Source organism: Mauremys reevesii, linkage group 18 (assembly GCF_016161935.1).
Source record: "Mauremys reevesii isolate NIE-2019 linkage group 18, ASM1616193v1, whole genome shotgun sequence".
NCBI lineage: Eukaryota > Metazoa > Chordata > Testudines > Geoemydidae > Mauremys > Mauremys reevesii.
The window spans coordinates 27,700,877-27,718,791 of record NC_052640.1 but is presented as its reverse complement, the minus strand read 5'-3'; the positions used below and the strand labels follow the sequence as shown (position 1 = coordinate 27,718,791).

At 48.9% G+C, this 17,915-nt stretch overlaps 1 long non-coding RNA gene across 1 annotated transcript in view; it reads left to right on the top strand.

Annotated features, from left to right (window-relative positions):
* LOC120386420 overlaps positions 1–17,915 on the top strand; it is a 36,069-nt gene that overhangs the window by 11,657 nt on the left and 6,497 nt on the right. The window contains exon 2 of the long non-coding RNA XR_005589716.1: positions 16,132–16,307. This is a non-coding gene — a long non-coding RNA (uncharacterized LOC120386420). The remainder of the gene's footprint in view (positions 1–16,131; positions 16,308–17,915) is intronic.

Genomic DNA, 17,915 nt, shown 5'->3' with positions numbered 1-17,915 from the left:
TCTCTATTAATTACAGAAACATCTGCTTAGAGCAGAGACTGAACAAACAACTCTTCAAGCCAACTTGCCAAGTGCCATGAGCAGCTGCTGGCCAAGCAGAATAACCCAGCCAGCAGTTCAAGTTTAGCCCATCCAAGGAAAAGCTTCTGTCTGGGAGATGTCCATCAGTCACTCCAATACCTCCTGATATCTCATTCGGATTCCTGAGTCAACCGCCCCAGCCAGGATGGGAACCTCAGTTACTTACTTGAGCAGCATCGCTCAAGAGCTGCAGCTTTCTCCGCCTGCATGCTACGCTCTTCCGTTATTTCTCGTACTCTGGTAGCCCCCAGGGGTTCCTGTGGTAGAACAAAGAGGCAGTGCCCACATTCCAAATTCATGAAAAAGTGTTGATGTTTTCAAAATTTCACCAACAGAAGTTGGTCTGATAAAAGATATTAGCTCCCCCACTTTGTCTCGCTAATATCCTGGGACCGACGTGGCTACAACAACACTGCCTATAATAATTACAGGAAGCAGCTAGAACACAAGTGACCTTAGCAGGAAGGGGAAACAGAGGTTAAGTAATTCTCTCAATGAGTGAGTGCTATAGCGGGGACTAGACCTCACCACTCCTGATGTGCCGTGCCCTGCACTAACCACTGGGAAACATCCCCTCACATTCAATGGCTGATGTAAAGTGTTGACACCACGGACACTTTCTGTTCACACTTATTCTGTAGGCAGCAACTCTGCCCCTAAGAAATGAGTAAGTCAGAGAAACTCAGGAGTGAACAGAATTTGACTGGTGCCATGATCATCTTCCAAAAGCACGTCCCCACTACTAACAATAGGCATGGCTCTAAATGCCTCTGCGGTCAGATAAATAGAACTTGTGAGATGGTCAGTAATAGCACCTGCCAGTGTTACAGACACCCTAATTCTGCAGGAAACATAGGTTAGGGGCTGACTGTGCAAACAGTTACTACCAGGCATAGTGATTTCAGTGGAACTAAGCACATGCGTGAGAACTAGCCCTGATAGTTGATGTTTTCGAGATCAGCAACTGTAGCAGGGACGGAGTAGTGCGACACGTAGATTCTGTAGGCTTGATTGGAATAGTATTTGCAGTTAAAGAGGTGCAAGAGGTAGAACATATATGCTTACAAGTCTTCAGTCATCAGAATCTAAGCTGATGGGTACCATCCACCGCACCGAAAAACAGTGCTCACAAGTGTGAATGTCGAGAGCAATAAGCGAACAACAACATCTGGCAGAACAGTAATAGCAGGTCACTTCAGCTGCACAGCTAGGAAGGGTGGGAACTTCCCTGCAGGACAGGGTTTGGAGAAGTAAATTACCCGATAATAAATATTTGCTTCTTGGAATGGCCCCTCCTGGAGCAGAGAGGCAAGTAACGGTGACCATACTTAACTGCAGCATCCTCGCGGGGGGATCCTGCCAAGTGCGCTGACACTAAACTTTGAGAAAGCGGCTCTTAAAAAAGCGAGGCCGTTAGTTAGAAAAAGCCTGAAGGGAAAAGTTAGGAAATTCAAATGAATTAGATCAGCATGGAGGCTGCTCAGGAGCGGAAAAAGGGAATCCCAAAGTGGCCGAGGGAAAGCCCAGGTGTGGTGCAATGTTAGCAGGAGATGGCACTTTGCTAGCAGCAGCAGATTGCTCAGGGCCTAGCACTGTGGGGACCTGGGCCACGGTTCGGGCTCCCAGTGCTACATAGATACAAATAATAAACAATCAGCATCACCCCCCAGGGCAAAGCAGCTCTGCTCTGGTTGCAGGGGGTGACCTGCCTGAGACGCACAACGAGCCAACTTTGAGGACAGTCTAAGTGATGCTAAGGGAGTCTAAGCTGACGGGCCTCAAATCTGCTTCCACTCCCCGCAGCCCATGTTACATGGACAGAGACTCACCGCCCCTTACGCGTGCCTCAGCCCCGGGAGGCTCTGGGGCCTGTGGTATAACTGACCTGCCAAGGAGACAGCACCTCCAGCCACTCCCTGGAGCACGTGAGCAACCATCAGCCCTGCACACCAGGGGTCGACGTCACCATCTTCCAGCCCGCAGTAGGATCCTGTTAAGCTTTATCCTCTTACCTCCACACTGTAACTAGCGATGGACCTTTCTCCGAACTCTTGGATTGATGCTTCCACATTTGGCGTCCAGCTGCCACCCTAGGCACATGCTTAGCTGCACTCCTCAGGCACTGACGAATCATTGTCCTTGTCCCCACCCGCCTGCAATGCAGCATCACACGCAGCTTGCCAGAGCACGGTATGTTCGCCGCTGATGATCCAGCACGTGAGCTGGGCCTGGCATTTCATTAATCTCCTCTCCAGGGAGCATCAGTGCTTTGTAGGTGCTGTCGTTATGCCTCTTGCACAGCACAAGCCAAGAATTTGCTGCCCCGGTGCCTTCCGAACAACACGATCTGCTCCGGGGGCAACTGAAAGGCCTGGATCCCCCTGCACGGGGGCTGGAGAGCAAATGTTGCCCTTTTATAGGCAGCTGCTATTACAGTGATGTCAATGGAGTTCCACGTGCTCACACCAGGGTGGGATCTGAGCCCTGCGATAAAGTTGGGGATCCCATGACAGCAGGCTCCCTTTGCTGAGCTGACCTCATGAGTGGACAGCATAGAGCTTTAGGAGTGGTCTGCAAGGAGCAGTTAAGAACCTGAACAGCCAGTGAGTCCCTCACTCAGCAGGTGAGGGAAGGCCAGAAGAATGGAGGGTAGAGTCCACCAGCCCCAGGGGCAGAGCAGGTCCCCTGCTCTGGCACCTGGTGGTGGGGTCAGACAGCCCTGGCGTGATGGGGCAGGTCTCACTCTGATCCACATCAGACTGAGTGGTGGGGCCATGGTCATAAGGGAAAACCCAACAACTAAAGGGACAAAAATTACAGCAAAAGCCGCTTCTGGAGGAGAGAGCAGAAAGCAGCTGCTGCTGGGGAGGCAGCGGGGGAAGGAGGGGCAGCCTGCCCCCTGCCTGGTAGCCTGGAGAGCCACCAGCAGGGAAGAGTGTCTGGGGAATGTCCTCCTTTAGGACAGTGGTGTTTCACACGTGGCACAAGGTGCGAGGCTGGAAGAGTCCTGTCAATCCCGACTTGGGGGGTCAGGGACCACAAGCAGGATTTAGCTGTAACTAGAGCCGCCAGGCTGAATGCTGGAGTTGTGGGCAGCAGCTGGGGAGACCAGACCCAGAGCCTGCACCCCCAGGATGAAAACCCTGGAATCTCTATGGCTCTTGTCTTTCTCCAGATCAGTGACCCCAGCCCTGTGGCGTTTTCCTGCTCTCTCATCGAGAGCTGGATATTTACACAATTATGTGCCCTGCGTCAGTGGTAATAAATCCTATGTGCCATTTATGCCTATGAAACAGCGCTGCTTGCCCAATCCAAGCCATCGCTCTCCCATGCCAAGTCCATCTGGGTGTCTACAGCTTATGTACAATCCTAAAGGGCAGCTCCCCTGTGGGGGAGGGAGGGGACATGGAACAACCCTCCTGCTGCTTGCTTGGAATTGTGCAAAACAAGCTGAAACAAAAAGCACCCATAGCTGTTTCTTTCTGCAACAGATGGTGGAATCCATCCCCTCCAAAGTGATCCCTGGCTGGCTACGGTAATTCATGGAGCAGGCAGAAGAAGCTGGGTATAAGAAGGAACGGATGGAACAGCAGGAGTTACCTTTGATAGGGTTTTGGATGCCCCTAAGACGCAGAAGCTCTTGGCTGACGCACAAGTCAGACACGCTGGGCTTTCATTTGTAGAAGCCAGAAATCCAGACAGTAAAGAGAAAGGACCTTACTCCCTCTCCTGGAGATGCTCATGCTTCTGAATATCAAAAAAGAAAACACACACAGCAGGGATTCTAATTAGAAAGGAATGGGAAAAAAATGCAGCTTTGTCTTTCATCCTCGTATTTGTTTAGGCTGCATCTCGTTTCACCACAGTTTGCTTGGGCTTAAACAGCCAGGTGGATTTATAATGGATGCAGAGTCTGATAACCCCAAGGCTCTTGCCCTGAAATGCAACCGGTGTCACATTAAAGGGGAGCCCCAAACCACTGAGTCCAGTACTGAAACTATTGGAAGTGTGAGATGCAAATGAGTGGATGTCATCTCTTGGATGTTTGGCTGAGTTGCCCTCTGATGTAACAAGCTCAGCAGCCAACCACAAGTGGTTCAGAACTGCCTGAAATCCAAATTCACTCTGATGGATTCAAATGAGCCTCTGGCTACCTTCCCCAGTCTGGAGGAAGAAGCTTGAAACCTTGCCCTTTTCACCAACAGAAGTTGGTCAATAAAAGATATCACCTTCCCTGCCTGTGATCCAAATGGCAGGAGAATGGATGGGGCAGAGAGATTGTGTGGCAGCAACTTTACATACAAATTTTAGGTGGGACGCTATAACTCACCTTCCCTGCACGTGTGCTGAGGGGGGCATTCAAAAGTGCCCCTCAGCCTCCAGGTGTGAATCCCTGCATTTCTGTTTAGCCCTCCTAAGTTCTTGTGGCAAACCTGCTGGGTCCCATGCTTCTGACCAGAGAGCCAGTAGGATAAGTGTGGGTACTGCCTGGATTAAATGAAGTTCATCTGTGTGACATTTCTCATACATCTGACTCCCACAATGGAGTACAGAAGAGAGTCACCTTGTATTCAGTGAGATCAATTAATCACTGGCTTACACCCAGGCACGAAATTTGACCCTGGAGCTGTTCTATTTTTAAAATTCCTTTTTTAACTTGTAATTCTTGCCATGTTTCTGATGCAATCAAGGAGCCTCCTGGAAGCCTCCAGTGGCTAATTTAACACCTGTCCATTTGCAGGAGTGTTTACTAATGGATGGAATCGCGCTGCCTGCTCATTCAGTCAAGTTAGATTTGTATTGTTATTAAAAATTCCTCTTATTTTTTTCTTCCTCTCATGCTCAAATGGATCCTGCTGTTTGCAAGACTTAATTATATTTTTACCTGCAAATATTCTTCACTTAACAAAGAGAGTCATGCTCGTTTGATCAAAGAATTGAAATGCAAGGTTTGTTTTCCCGACACTTGGTATGTAGGTGGTGATAGGAGCCATGTAGGGCATTCCTGATGCATTCTGTTGTCTTTATGGAGTGTGATCTTGTATTACTATTTCTCAGTAGGTTCCAGTTGTCTCTGTGGCATTCACAGAACAGGGCTCCTTCCTTCAGCTAACTGAGCTCTGCTTGCAATTCCTACGTGTGGTGCTTAATGAAAGACCTTAACTTAATTTTGTGCCAACAGTATCTGTTTTAAGTAGCAAGTCCAAATCCTGAAGGAATTGTATTTTTATTAAAAAATTCTCCTGATCGCTTATTCTTTGCCTGTCAGATGGATCACAACAGTAGGACTTAATTATCGTTATCTTCCCTCACTACTGTGCTCTTAACGACATTATTTAACTGCTCTTATTAAAGAGGCAAAGCTTGCACTACATCCCGGGTCTGACCTCTCAGCTCTGACTTGCGTGAGGCGTTTCACTGCTGTCCATGCATGGCGGTGTCCCCGACAGGGCAGACCCTTAAACACAGGCTTAGCTTGACACAGGGGAGGATTCCCACCAAAGCCACGTTCAGCACCTGCGCTGGAGTTCGTAGGATTGGGGCCAGAGGACCAGATCTTCAAAGGCATTTAGGCGTTTAACTCCCATTGAAATCAACTGCAGAAGGTTTTAAATAATTTTCAATGTGTATCCACTATCTAAAACCGAGGGACACCGCAGTGATCTAATGGCTCTTCTAAATCCCGCTGCCTTATTGCAGATTGTGGAGCCTTGCAGAAGCACCTGCACATCCAGGTAAGGTCACACTCTTGTGACTATTTCTACTAGCTTGTTTCTCCCAGTGTAATTCTGGCGACGCTCTGCTTCCCCTGCAAAATCTGTGAAGAGGACTCTGAATGGAGCTGGGGCTGGGGGGGCCAATCCCGTGCACCCCAGAGGCTAGGTGTGGAGCCGTGACAAAAGCCCACTGTCTAATATTATATCTTTTCCTATAGTCTTAGATATAAATATAGCCTCTTGTAGGACAGAGTACTAGGGTATGTCTAGCCAGCCAAGCCCAGGACAGGCTCACACAACGATCTGCCTGTAGATAATGTGCTAAGCAGAGAGGAAAAGGAACAAATTGCTGGTGTATATAGGCCGTCTTGCTTTGTAGCAAACTGACTCATCCACTGAATGTAGGCAGTGGTGGTGTAGCCATGTCGGTCCCAGGATAGTAGAGAGTCAAGGTGGAGGAGGTCATGTCTTTTACTGGACCCACTTCTGTTGGTGAGAGAGACCAGCTTTCGAGCTCTCTCACCAACAGAAGTTGTCCAATAAAACATCTTAGCTCCCACACCTCATTCCCTGGCTGGCACCTTGGACAGGCTGAAAATGTGTGGTTCCTGACTACCCACCAAGGCCCTGAACCTGCAGACACACCCTGGCATAGTTTGTTTTTCTAAAAGCTCGGCTCTGGAAATTATCGCGGGGCAGGTCTCTGGCCTGTTCTATACAGGAGGTCAGACTAGATGATCACAGTGGCTCCTTCTGGAATCGATGAACTTTGTGCTTGTGAGTAGCCTCAGTGAGTTCAAGGAGACCACTTGCACATGCAGAGTTACTCACTGGCACGTGTGCTTGTAGCCTCAGGACCTATATTATCAAAACGCCTACTGCAGAGGTAAGCAAACATCTCATCTGACAAGTCTTAAGTCGACAGAGACAGAGAAGCCCACTGAATGATCAGGAATGGAAAAAGTATTACAAGATGCTACAAGATGTGTACAGGGGCCCTGGAATGGGGGAGGGCGTTGCGGGGGGCACAGGGCCATGGGTCCCATCATTTTTTATCTGCCTTAAGGATGAGCGATGGGAGGGGGCGGAGAGGAGTGAGTGTGGACAGGACCTCAGGGGAAAGGTGTGGCAGGGGTGGGGCCTTGTGGGAAGAAATGGAGCAAGAACGGGGCCTCAGGGATGGGGCAAAGCAAGGGTGGGGAATCAGAGGGCGGGACCAAGGTCTGTGCACCGGTGTGTCCCCCCCCACACACTTTTAGGGTGCTTCCGGTGCTCCTGGACATGCATATCTGCGGCTGCAAGGGAAAAAAAAGTATTGTTTGAGACATGGCCTGTGATCAGGTCACTAAAGGCCACATGGCAATGCAGGCGCCCTGGCAGACCTGAACTCTGAATGCTGGCACGTCCTGCCTGGTGAGCTCCGAGAGCTACAGCCCGAACACGCTGCTCAGGGCAGACTCCACACGCAAACAGCTCAGCCCCGGCCCACGGGCAGTACTGCTTTGCTGGAAGTTCATTTTTCAGCCGAGTTTGGGCTTTGTCTCTTTCTGAGGTTTCACTTCTGTAGTTACAGGCTTGTACATCCTTGCAAGAAGAAGAATACATAACCGCAGGTGCTTATTGACTTGGGCACCGTCGCGTTACAAACAGCCTCTGCTACACCTTTGACTGGAGCAGAGACAGAGAGGCTGGTGAATTATTGATAAGGGCCGTGCGGTAATGGATGAGCGTGTGGGTGGCCTCTGCCTTGCGCACAGGCTTTCCTGCTGCAGCAAAAGCACATCAAAGAGATAAACAGAGAAGCCGCCAGTTTACACACGTGGGCCCATGGCTGCAATATGATCCCAGACTCAGAGCGCAGCTTGGGGTTTAATTACTAGCCGTTAGTCATTAGAGGGGAATTGGGTTAATCTTCTGGCTCCTCCGAGCTGAACACAGTCCACCAGGATCTCACCCGGATCGCATCATTTTCCCGGGGAAATTAAGGAATATGCATGACGTGCCCGAACTGGTGAGGAGAGATGAACTTTGTCAGCTAGTGCTCCCTGAAGAGCAATCACGCTTAGAAAGATTATTGACCTGAAGGAAGTGAAGATGATTTGTGAGTGATCAGGAGAATGAATGAGCCAGGAGCCATTTCAGACAAAGGTTCTGTGCAAAGGCCCTGATCCTGACACCTGCTGTATGCCCTCCCATCAGTTCTGGAGTCAAGGCCCTCTGGATGCTACTGCTCCCATCTGGCTTTGGATGGACATTCTGGGCTCAGGCGATAACCAACTGGCAGTTACTTTTAGAATGAGAGCTGGTCCGATTATTCGTGGCAGAAATATTTCCCAAGGAACATAGTCAGACTTGATTTCTTCTGCTAGATTTGTTATTCATAAACACGAATAGCTCACGCCAACTAATTTCAGCTCATGGCTTGTTCATTGAAGGCCAAGGTATTTAGGTACCCAAAGATGCAGAGGATGAGTGGGATTTACAGGGAGTTAGTCACCTCATTCCTATTGCAGGATTCTTGGACCACATTTTGTGCTAATTTTCCAAAGACAAGGAAAACTTGGAACAAACCCAACTCCTTGCCCTGATATAACCATGAACCCCTCTCTCAATCCCTCAGATAAGGCTTCTCTGAAGATGACCTCCTCTGATCATGCCTCTGCCATCACTTTTCTTCTTCAGATGGTCACTTTCTTTGCTCTAATGTCAATCAAACAGCTTGGATCACCTTGGAAGAGTTTAAAACACACACGTAGGGTTAAGTCCAGCTATTTTAAAATATGTTCCAATATAAAGTGTATTCCCCCATCAGCACCAGCCAGCATCAGCACTGCTTTTTTAAAATTCCCAATGTCCAAGCTGTGCTTTGATATATAGCTTCTCCTGTCACCATTCATTTTTGATTGGTAATAAAGGGTGTTTTATTAAGGATGAAGAAAATGTTTTATCCACCATCATAAACACAGTTTTATTAAAAAAAGAAAGAGAGAGACAGAGAGAAGAAAAAAAAGCCACTCCCTTTTGATAGCTCATTGGGAAGGACTTTATAGCTGATTCAGCTGCTGAGTTGCCACATTTCATTCCCGGAGGATGCAGATGTGAGTGTTTCTGGGCTGTAATTGCTGTATGTACAGGCCCTGGAGTACCCACCCGGAATTGCTGCCTGGAGACTCAGTGCTGGGGGAGAAGAGGAGCAGTTTTATTGGATTCATCCTGCCTGGCTGGATGGCTACACAGAACTAACACTCTTCTCCCAGCATCCTTTGTAAAACCCGACATGGATCCCCTAGGAGCTGTGTTTCAGTGTCCGAAGCTGTGGGGTGGGGAAGATCATTCAGGCCCAATCCAGCCAAAGGCAGCCTCTGGGGAAACTGAGTCACAACTCAGGGAGCTTCCACGGCCTTGGAAACTGGCCCCTTTCCTCTCCAGGAGCCATGGAACCTGGGATTCAACCTATTGCACAGGTGTTCTGACCATTAGGGGTCTGGATAGATGCAAATAATGGATCAGGTGCCAGTAGATGGTGCTCAGCAATACAGTTGTGTAAGCAGAGTCAGGATGAGCTCTACCCTGACATCTGGTGGTAAATTATGGGGAGTGCAGAAAGAAGTTTCGAGTATTCGCATTAGCATTTCAATTATTGGCATTGGCACTCCGACCCCACTTAGCATACCTCACAGCAGCCTGGGATGGTTATTTTCACAGCTGTGGGAGCCCCAATTTCGTTGTTATTGGGGCAGGAGCAATAAAATGTTGTCACCCCGATTAAGTAAATGAGGAACTACAAAACTGTCTTATGATAGAAGGTTTCATTGTCAGCTGGATAGCGCTTGCTAGATGGGGGACATGGGTTCCAAAACCCATTGAAAAGAGAGAGGCTGGGGACAGATGTCTGTACTTGGTGGTGCAGGCTCCTTGTGTGAGCCAGAAGCACCAGTTCCACCTGTGCCTCTCTCCACTGTGGAATGTCAGAGTTAATGTTTGATTCCCTTAAGAATCTAGATACAGGTTACTGAGCTGAACTCACTGGCACTGGGGCTCCCCCACTATGAGCTGGAATCATTAAGAGCTGAAATCACTGAAGAGCTGGACTTGCTGAGCTGAGAGCACTGAGTACTGTGCTAATGAGTGGGGGAGCCTGAAGCAATACCGTGGAGCAGAGCAGCTGGCAGAGTGGAGTGGAGCAATTTGTGCAGCCACTGGGTGAGTGGAGCCAAGCAGCTCGCGAGGATGGCTGGAGTGGCTCACAGGACGGCTGGTGGACCAGAGCAGCTGGCAGAGCGGAGCAGCCCACAGAGCAAGCTGAGCTGTATGCGGGGACCACGAAGCAGCACCCCACGAAGAGGCAGGGCAGTTGGCCCCGAAACCATATAAGGTGCCCCTTTCTACCCAGGCTGGGGAGGGGACCTCTGCAGAGAGACTCTTCAACTCTGGGGCTGCACTGACCCGGGACAGAGACTTTTGGATTGTGGGACTTTTGGGACTGTGGGTGATTTGGGGGTTGCTGGACTCAAGGGCCCCGAGAGAAGGACACAGCCCAATTTGCTGGGGTGGGTCTTTGCTCACGGTTTGACCTATGAACTCTAGCTGAGGTATTTTCCCAATTTAATGCTTGTTGTTTGTCATGTAATTAAACCTTTTCTGCTACACCAAGACTCTGTGCTTGCGAGAGGGGAAGTATTGCCTCTTCGAGGCGCCCAGGGGTGTGTGTAAGATTTTCCCAGGTCACTGGGTGGGGGCTCGAGCTGGTTTTGCATTATGTTGTAGGGAAGGGACCCCTAGGTATTGAACCCGGCCCTTGCTGCTATCGTTTTGGCCCGACAGAAGGGTTACAGTTGTATAGGACTAGTAAAACTGGTTGTGTTGTGAACTGCAAATGGCTGCCAGCAGCATCTCTTCACATCAGCTCTGAGCACCACCTTTCCGCGGGGGAAGTCTTAGTGGATTGCCTCAGGACGCAGCTTGAAGTGTCTGCAGATGGATGGGGTACTGTAGCAGGGTGGCCACCCTGCTCCTGCCTGGCGGGGGTAAAAGCAGCCTTGGAGAGGGCTGGGGCTGGGAGAAAAACCTAGACTGATTGGGGAAGTGGCCTCAGCTGGGGCCATGCCCCCATCAGGCCCAGCTGGCCCTTATAAGAGGGCTGGGACCAGAAGCCAAGAGCTCTGCTGGGAGCTGAGCAGGGTACTAAGGCTGGAGCAGGGCTGGGGAAAGACCAGAGGAGCTGGGGAGCTCTGGCCTGGAAAACCCCCAGGCTGCAGGCCTTGTTAAAGACCAAGAAGGGTACTGGGGTTGCAGAGGCGCAGCCCAAGGGTAGGGAGAGGCAGCAGGTCCAAACCCTCCTTGCCAATGATGAGTGGCATTTACACTGCAGTGCTCCCCAGTGAGTGGGGGCTAGATGGTGACTGGCAGTAGCCCAAGACTGAGGCGAGGTGGAGATAGGGGGTTGGGGGTTCCCCAGGGAGGGGAGACCCAGAGAGAGAGACTGCAGGGTACTGCAGGGGCAGAACCCCGAGAGAAGGGGCACCGGGGTCTGGGAGGGACACCAGGGCCAGCAGCAAGGCGAGACACTGGCTTGCAGAAGGCGCTCCAGAGGCTGGCGAGCTAATTCCCTGGACCACCAGCAGGAGGCGCCGTGCCAGTGAGTTGCAGCCCGCTACAGGTCCACATTGTTCTGAGCGGGGAACAAGCTGCCCTCTACTGCATGGGCTCAGAACTGCTTTCGTCTCATCACAAGCCCTAATACTGTCACAGCAAAAGGCGAGAAAGCCCAGCAGTACCAGTTCTCTGATCAGGCTGAGTCTGTGCAAGCTTCTAGAAATAGCTAGCCCCCATGGGCATGCTTAGAGGTTTAAAATGGTGTTATCCTAGTACCTCCCATACTAACATTGCACCATCGCATTAGCATAGTCATGCTTTCGTTAGTGTCATGAGGATGATCTTTATAGGGCTGAGAAGGCACCTCACATGCCAGGACTCATTCATTTTTTGAGTTTTCTGCTGAGAGTCTTCAGAAAGGGATTAAGCATTTTATTTTATGATGCAGACACGTGACCTGATACCCACCATCTCACTTTGCACAGGCTACCAAGCAGTCACCAGAGAGGGGAGGGTCTCGATGCTAGAAAATTTGGGAGAAGCTTTCACTGCCCGCATGTGTGCAGTGTCTGTTCTGTACCATGCATGTCAATCCAATGCCTCTCATTAGCTGTCTCTGGAGGTGAAATGATCTGGGTTGCAGGACCTGGGCTGCTAAGGGCTGACTCTGGTAGCATGATGAGCAATAGTTTGGAGGTCTCCAGGGTACCAGCGAGAGCAGCAGAACATCACTCCAGAGATGGATTTGTTAGCAAATGAAAATGATAAGGGTTTATTGACACAATATAATAAATAAACAGGGCGATAAATAGAGAATTGCTTCTGAAGTTATTTGGAAGCGCTGGATATTGAATTTTTTCTCTTTTTAGTGTTTGTGGAATGGGATTCTAGTTTTATATATCAGCATCTTTTGGATGCGCTGATTGTGTATGATTTTATAATCTACCATGGGAAAAGCCGGAGAAACAAATTTACTGCCGAGCATTGAACATACAAATGAACTAAAACCAAAACCACAGAAGAATATGTGACAATCCAAACCCGAGTTGAACTGGTGCCAAAATAAAGGAGGAGTTGTCATGATCAACAAGCAGCACTGCAGAGATTCAGTGACCTCACTGCATTCCACAGGGCAGCCTTATTCCTGGCTCTCCAAGCACAGCATGTCAAGAACTAGGGAAGAGATCTTGTCCATCAAGCAGCTGGGCTCCTCCTCCTCATTTCCCATCAGGCCTCAGAAACGGTGGAAGAGAAAGCCCATCAAAGTGGGCATCCTGGAACATTTTCCCAGCCTGCATTTCAAAGCTAGACCGAGAGCTGGTTAAATCCTGAGCAAATAGTCACCTTGACCTTTCATGTCAGTTCCAAATGGCTGCTTAGTTTAAGCCTGTCTGTGGTCATTTTTTATTTTCTATTCCTGAATATTTTGTTCACACTAATGTTTGGGACTGACCGTTTGTCATCCAAATGCCCATTTTCACATGTGAGTGAGGGGATGTGCATGAAGAAGAATTTTAGCTATTCGTTATTTGTGAATTGTTATTCTAAAATGTTTCAATCATTCAATCGGGAAGCAGAAACAATGCCATGTGACTAAGTTGACTCAACATCCTATGGCTGGAAATTGAAGTTGGGGGAAACAAAAAGTTTAGCAATAAAAGATGGTAGTTGACCGTTAGACCAACCTACCAAGGGAAATGGTGAAATCGTCATTGCTCTGCAGCAAGATTGAACTCCTGTTTCCAAAAGACCTGCTCTACTTTAATCACAACTTCTTGGGCTTTCTAGCATCACTCGTAGAATAGAGGAGAAGAGATCCCTCCAGTGCAGGGACCATTGGCCTGTGTTGTACAAGAGGTCAGACTAGATGGTCATCGCAGTCCCTTCAGGTCTGAATCTATGAATCTACTAACCACAAAGAGTGAATAGTTGGAGTGAACAGTTCACAAAATCTCACAGGTCTTTGGACAAGGGAGGTGTTGCCATGTTTTTGTATAAAGCACTTTCAGACCCTGGCCCACAAGAACACAATGTGCAGTGCTAGGAATAATTCAAGGAGATGATGAGAAAAGTGGGACCAGGACTGAGAGATCTACATCCAGCCACAAAGGATAGACCAATGGAGAGAGATTCCTAGTCACAAGGACCAGGAGGCACTCCCAGGGCCTGCCAAGTTCCAGAATCCCCAGCAGAAATGAGACATTTTCCATACAGAGCGAGGGGATCTAAGTTCAATGTCCACCAACAAGCTGGATGATGAGGGTTGGGAGTGTGTCAATGGCTGTGAAGGCTCTTCCCAAAAGCCCTGGCAGGAGAGCAGTGTCTGAGGAGCTAGGGCCAGTCACAAAGGTCATCCTGCCTGGATGCTGGCTCTCTGCTTCTCTGTCAGGAACTATGGTTCTTCCTCCTCTGTCTGTGTCGCTGGCCTGGGGCTTGTTACATTAGCGAAAGATGGATTCAGTGACTGCAAATGCTGCCCGTCGCAGGGAAATATCGGACCAGGTTCTGCTCTCTGTTTCGCTGTTGGAAATCCAGAGTGACTCCCATGAGTTCAGTGCAGCTACTGCAGATTTACACCACTGAACCTCAGATCAGGGTCTGGCCCACTGTGCTCTCCTCCTGGCCTCAGTGCTACGGTGCTGGTTACTGTAGAAATGTGTGTGCTAATCAGATAAGGAAAGAGTGGCCCGTCCTTTCCTTGCTGAGTTCTGCACCTCCCTCGCCTGTGCTCTAGCCCTTGTGGGAAAGTATATTAAAGAGTTGAATATTATTTGAAAAAGCTTATCACTGGAATCTGTCTCTCCTCCCTTGGGCACCATTGCAGCCATATTGCTGCATTAGCTTCCCCTTCCACAGCCTCTTGCCGACTGCCTGCCTGCCCCGTTGCTGCAGCATTTTTAAAACTCTTCCAGTTTTATGCTTCTTTGATTTATACCTCCCTGAACTATTGGCTGCCTCACCTCCTTCTCCGGCACCTGCCACTGTCCAAACAGCACAAGGAAATCAGGCGTCTTCCCAGAGGTAGCCACAAAGTTTGATTAGCCACTTCCCTTGTCCATGAGAAGCTTGCTGGAGGGCATCCTTCTCAGCCAGGGGCAGGAACCGCGTCCCAGCTGCTCAGCATTACAGGGTTGCAGCATCCTGCTAGGCTCCCAGGAACCCCAAGGAAATCCCAGATTGAGATGGTGTTTCAAACAGGGCAGCAGAAGTTTCTGTGTCCACCTGATGGTACAAAGTGCATTTCTTGGACCCGTCTTCTCTAACATAAATACATAACAACACGTATATTACAAATAAACACACTCACTAACAAAAACCCGCCCCTCCGCTGTGTACCCTTCTCCCCCTAGGGAAAGGATGAGAGAGCACGGACAATTGTTAATCCCCACGAGTAATGCACGGCTGGAAGGCTCTCAGGTACAGATCCAGACTAACACGGCTACCCCTCTGATACTGTTATTTGAAGAATCTGTGAAATCTAGCCCGGTACTGGTGGAGTCGGAGCTCCCATACTCCTCCAGAAAGTGTGGGTGGATCCCCACTGCAGTACAGAACCTATCAGAGCCTGATGAGCGGGGGAATTTATTCTGATGATTTGCTCACTGGTTATATTATAATATTGGAGGCTGCTAACAGATGGTGCCACCGTTTGTTCTTTAGGGAAGAAGAAGGACTCTCATTCTGGGCCAAAGGGGAGGGAGCGAAGAAGCTGCAGGTGGTCGCCAGCTGCCCAGGGAAAAACTGCACCTAATTCTAGAAAGCTGGGAAATGGCAAACTTCATCCCACAGGTCCTGGTATCCTCAAAATCAGTCAGGGAATAAACTGGTCAAATGAAAAACACTGACGGCAAGTGAACTTTTTTAGTGAGAAAACATTCTCAACATTTTTCAATGGGAAATTTAGAAATGAAATGAGAATGTGTGCTGCACGTAGGTTCCAATTGCCTAAATAAACAAACAAACAAACAAACTGCTTTTTGATAACTGAAATGAAACAAAAAAAAATTTGTTTCAAAATTCCCTACAAAATTTTTTTTTTGTTTCATATTTTTCATAAAGAAAACGCTCCAGTTTTTTCAACCAGCTTTATTGGTGAGAAATGAGTTAACACAATGCATCTGAAGGGTAAACAAGTGTCTCCCATCAAACACACATACACACACACGTGCTAATTACACAAGCAGCGTTGGGTGATTATTGCAAAGCAAACCAAAACAAAAGCTTTCTCTACCTATTTGTTTGCTTATGAATAAGAATTCATCCTTTTGTGTTTCCTTGCCATAAACATTTGTGCAACTGAGTTTTACTGGCACAAGTGATCACAAAAAGTCACGTTTATGTGCAAACACTCAAGTATTTTCAGAAAGCAAATTTAAATTCACTTTTCTTGAGCTTTCACACCAGATACCAGATTATAAAAATTACACTCACAGAGTCTGCGATCAACCAAAGGAATTTTAAGATGGATCTTGATAAATTTATAACTGTGATTATATGATGGGGTTGCTTGTTGTACTAGGGGATTGGACACGATTACGCAAGAGATCCCTTCCAGTCCTGTATTCCTAACAAACTCAATATGGTGCCATTTTTACAACCAGTCCCAGCTAAGCAACACAATTTGAATTCTGGATTCCAATTTTGAATAGTAAGCTGCGGAGGGCCAAGGCTGGTGAAAAGGTCAGCTGGATAAGTTGGAATAGTGACTCAATCTGAAAAAGTGGTGATGTGTTCACAGACATTCTGCCAGCAGAAGAAGTCGTGAAATCGATTGCATGACTGATGAGTTCTCAACTCCTTGTTGCCAGCTCTATTGGCTGCTCTGGAAGGGAGAGGAGCAAGCAGCATCGTTCCTGACTAGTGACGAATTTCCAGGCGTGCGAGAGCAGCTGTAGAAGTCCAGAAGCTTTGCAGGTAGGTTTGAGTTTGCTCAGTCCCAGAATCAGTGCCATGGACTGAAATGCTCTTCTCAAATTCTGCTGCACTCCTCCAACCTTCCCAGGCTCTGCGGGGAGCTTGCCCTGTACACTCTGCTAGTGCTTCTAGGGGCTATCAGGCCTTGAAACGATGCTTCTGATGCTGCGTCTGAGGGTCTAGGCCTATCATCCCCAGGAGCTGGCCAGTGGCCTGCCATGCAGCAAAGCTACTAGGATGTTCAGCCAAATCTAATGGGGTGAATCCTAGAGAAATTGCTTTGTAGCCTCTACTAGTACCACTGGGATGAAACACTTTAGCATTTCCCTTACAGATTCTGCCAGTGCTATGTCTAAACCAGTGGTCCCCAACCTTTTTGTGGCCAGCAGCACATTCATGTTTTCAGAAGAGTGTGGCGGGTGCCAACAATTTTTTCAAGGCTTATTTTGTATTTGTACATTAAATAATACGAAAAACATCGTATTTAATATTCTTCCCACTCTGGGTCGAAATAATACGTACGTTGTCTCTTCTTTGAGCCTCTCATTTTGGAGCAGAATGTTAAAAAAATAATAAATTGCAAAGCACAAGGAAACAGCAGTATCAGTGCAGGAAGAATACTCACATACAGGGCTGGCTGCAGGCACCAGTGGAGCAAGCAGGTGCCTGTGTCAGCACATGCTACGGGGCAGCATTCGGTCCATTCTGCAGAGGCGGAGGGGGTTTATTTATTTATTTATTTCTTTTTGGGCAGCAGTTCTGGGCAGTGCAGGGAGAAGCGCAGCCTGCAACCCTGGAGTACTCTGTCCCCAGCAGGCGGGGGGCCCTGGCATCTCTCCCCTGCTGGGCACTAGGAGGGCAGAGAGGACTGGGAGCACCGGCTCCCGCAGTCCTGGAGTTCTCTGTCCCTGGCAGGCGCGGGACCGGAAGAAGCCGCAGCCCCGCGCCTACTGGGGACAGAGAGCACTGGCTCCCGCAGCCCTGGAGTTCTCTGTCCCCGGCAACCGCAGGGCCGTGGCTTCTTTCCCCTGCTGAGCACTAGGCGGGGGCACATAAATGCCCCGGCGGGCGCCATGGCGCCCATGGGCACCGCGTTGGAGGCCACTGGTCTAAACGAGTGGGTAGCTGGGGGATTCTCACAAAGGGTAACAGTGATCTCCACAAGAGGTCCTTTCTCGGCACCCGGAAACTCTGGTAACTAGCAGCTGCCATAATTTCAGTCCAGAACAGCTGTCAAGGGATGCCAGGTGCCATGATGTAAATGCAAATGCTAGCAATGCCCTTTCATTTTCAAAACTCTGATACACATTCCTGTGTCACGTTTGCTTTTGTCACAGGCTAGGGGTGTTTGCCTGAACCACTGCATCCTGGAGGCAGGCGTTAACCTTACTTGGAAAAGCTAAATAGGCTCTACTGACTCACGGAGGCGGGTGGCTGATTGCCCCACCCAGCTAAGGAGGTGGAAGTAGCTCTCTAGGAAGAGAGGATCTAGGGTGTGGGCTGAGCAGTCCTGAGGCAGGAATGCAACCCGGGAAGAAGGCTTGAGCTGAACTTTATATTTTGTTATTATTCATAGATAATGGCTCCATGTCTAGTTGGCAGCCGGTA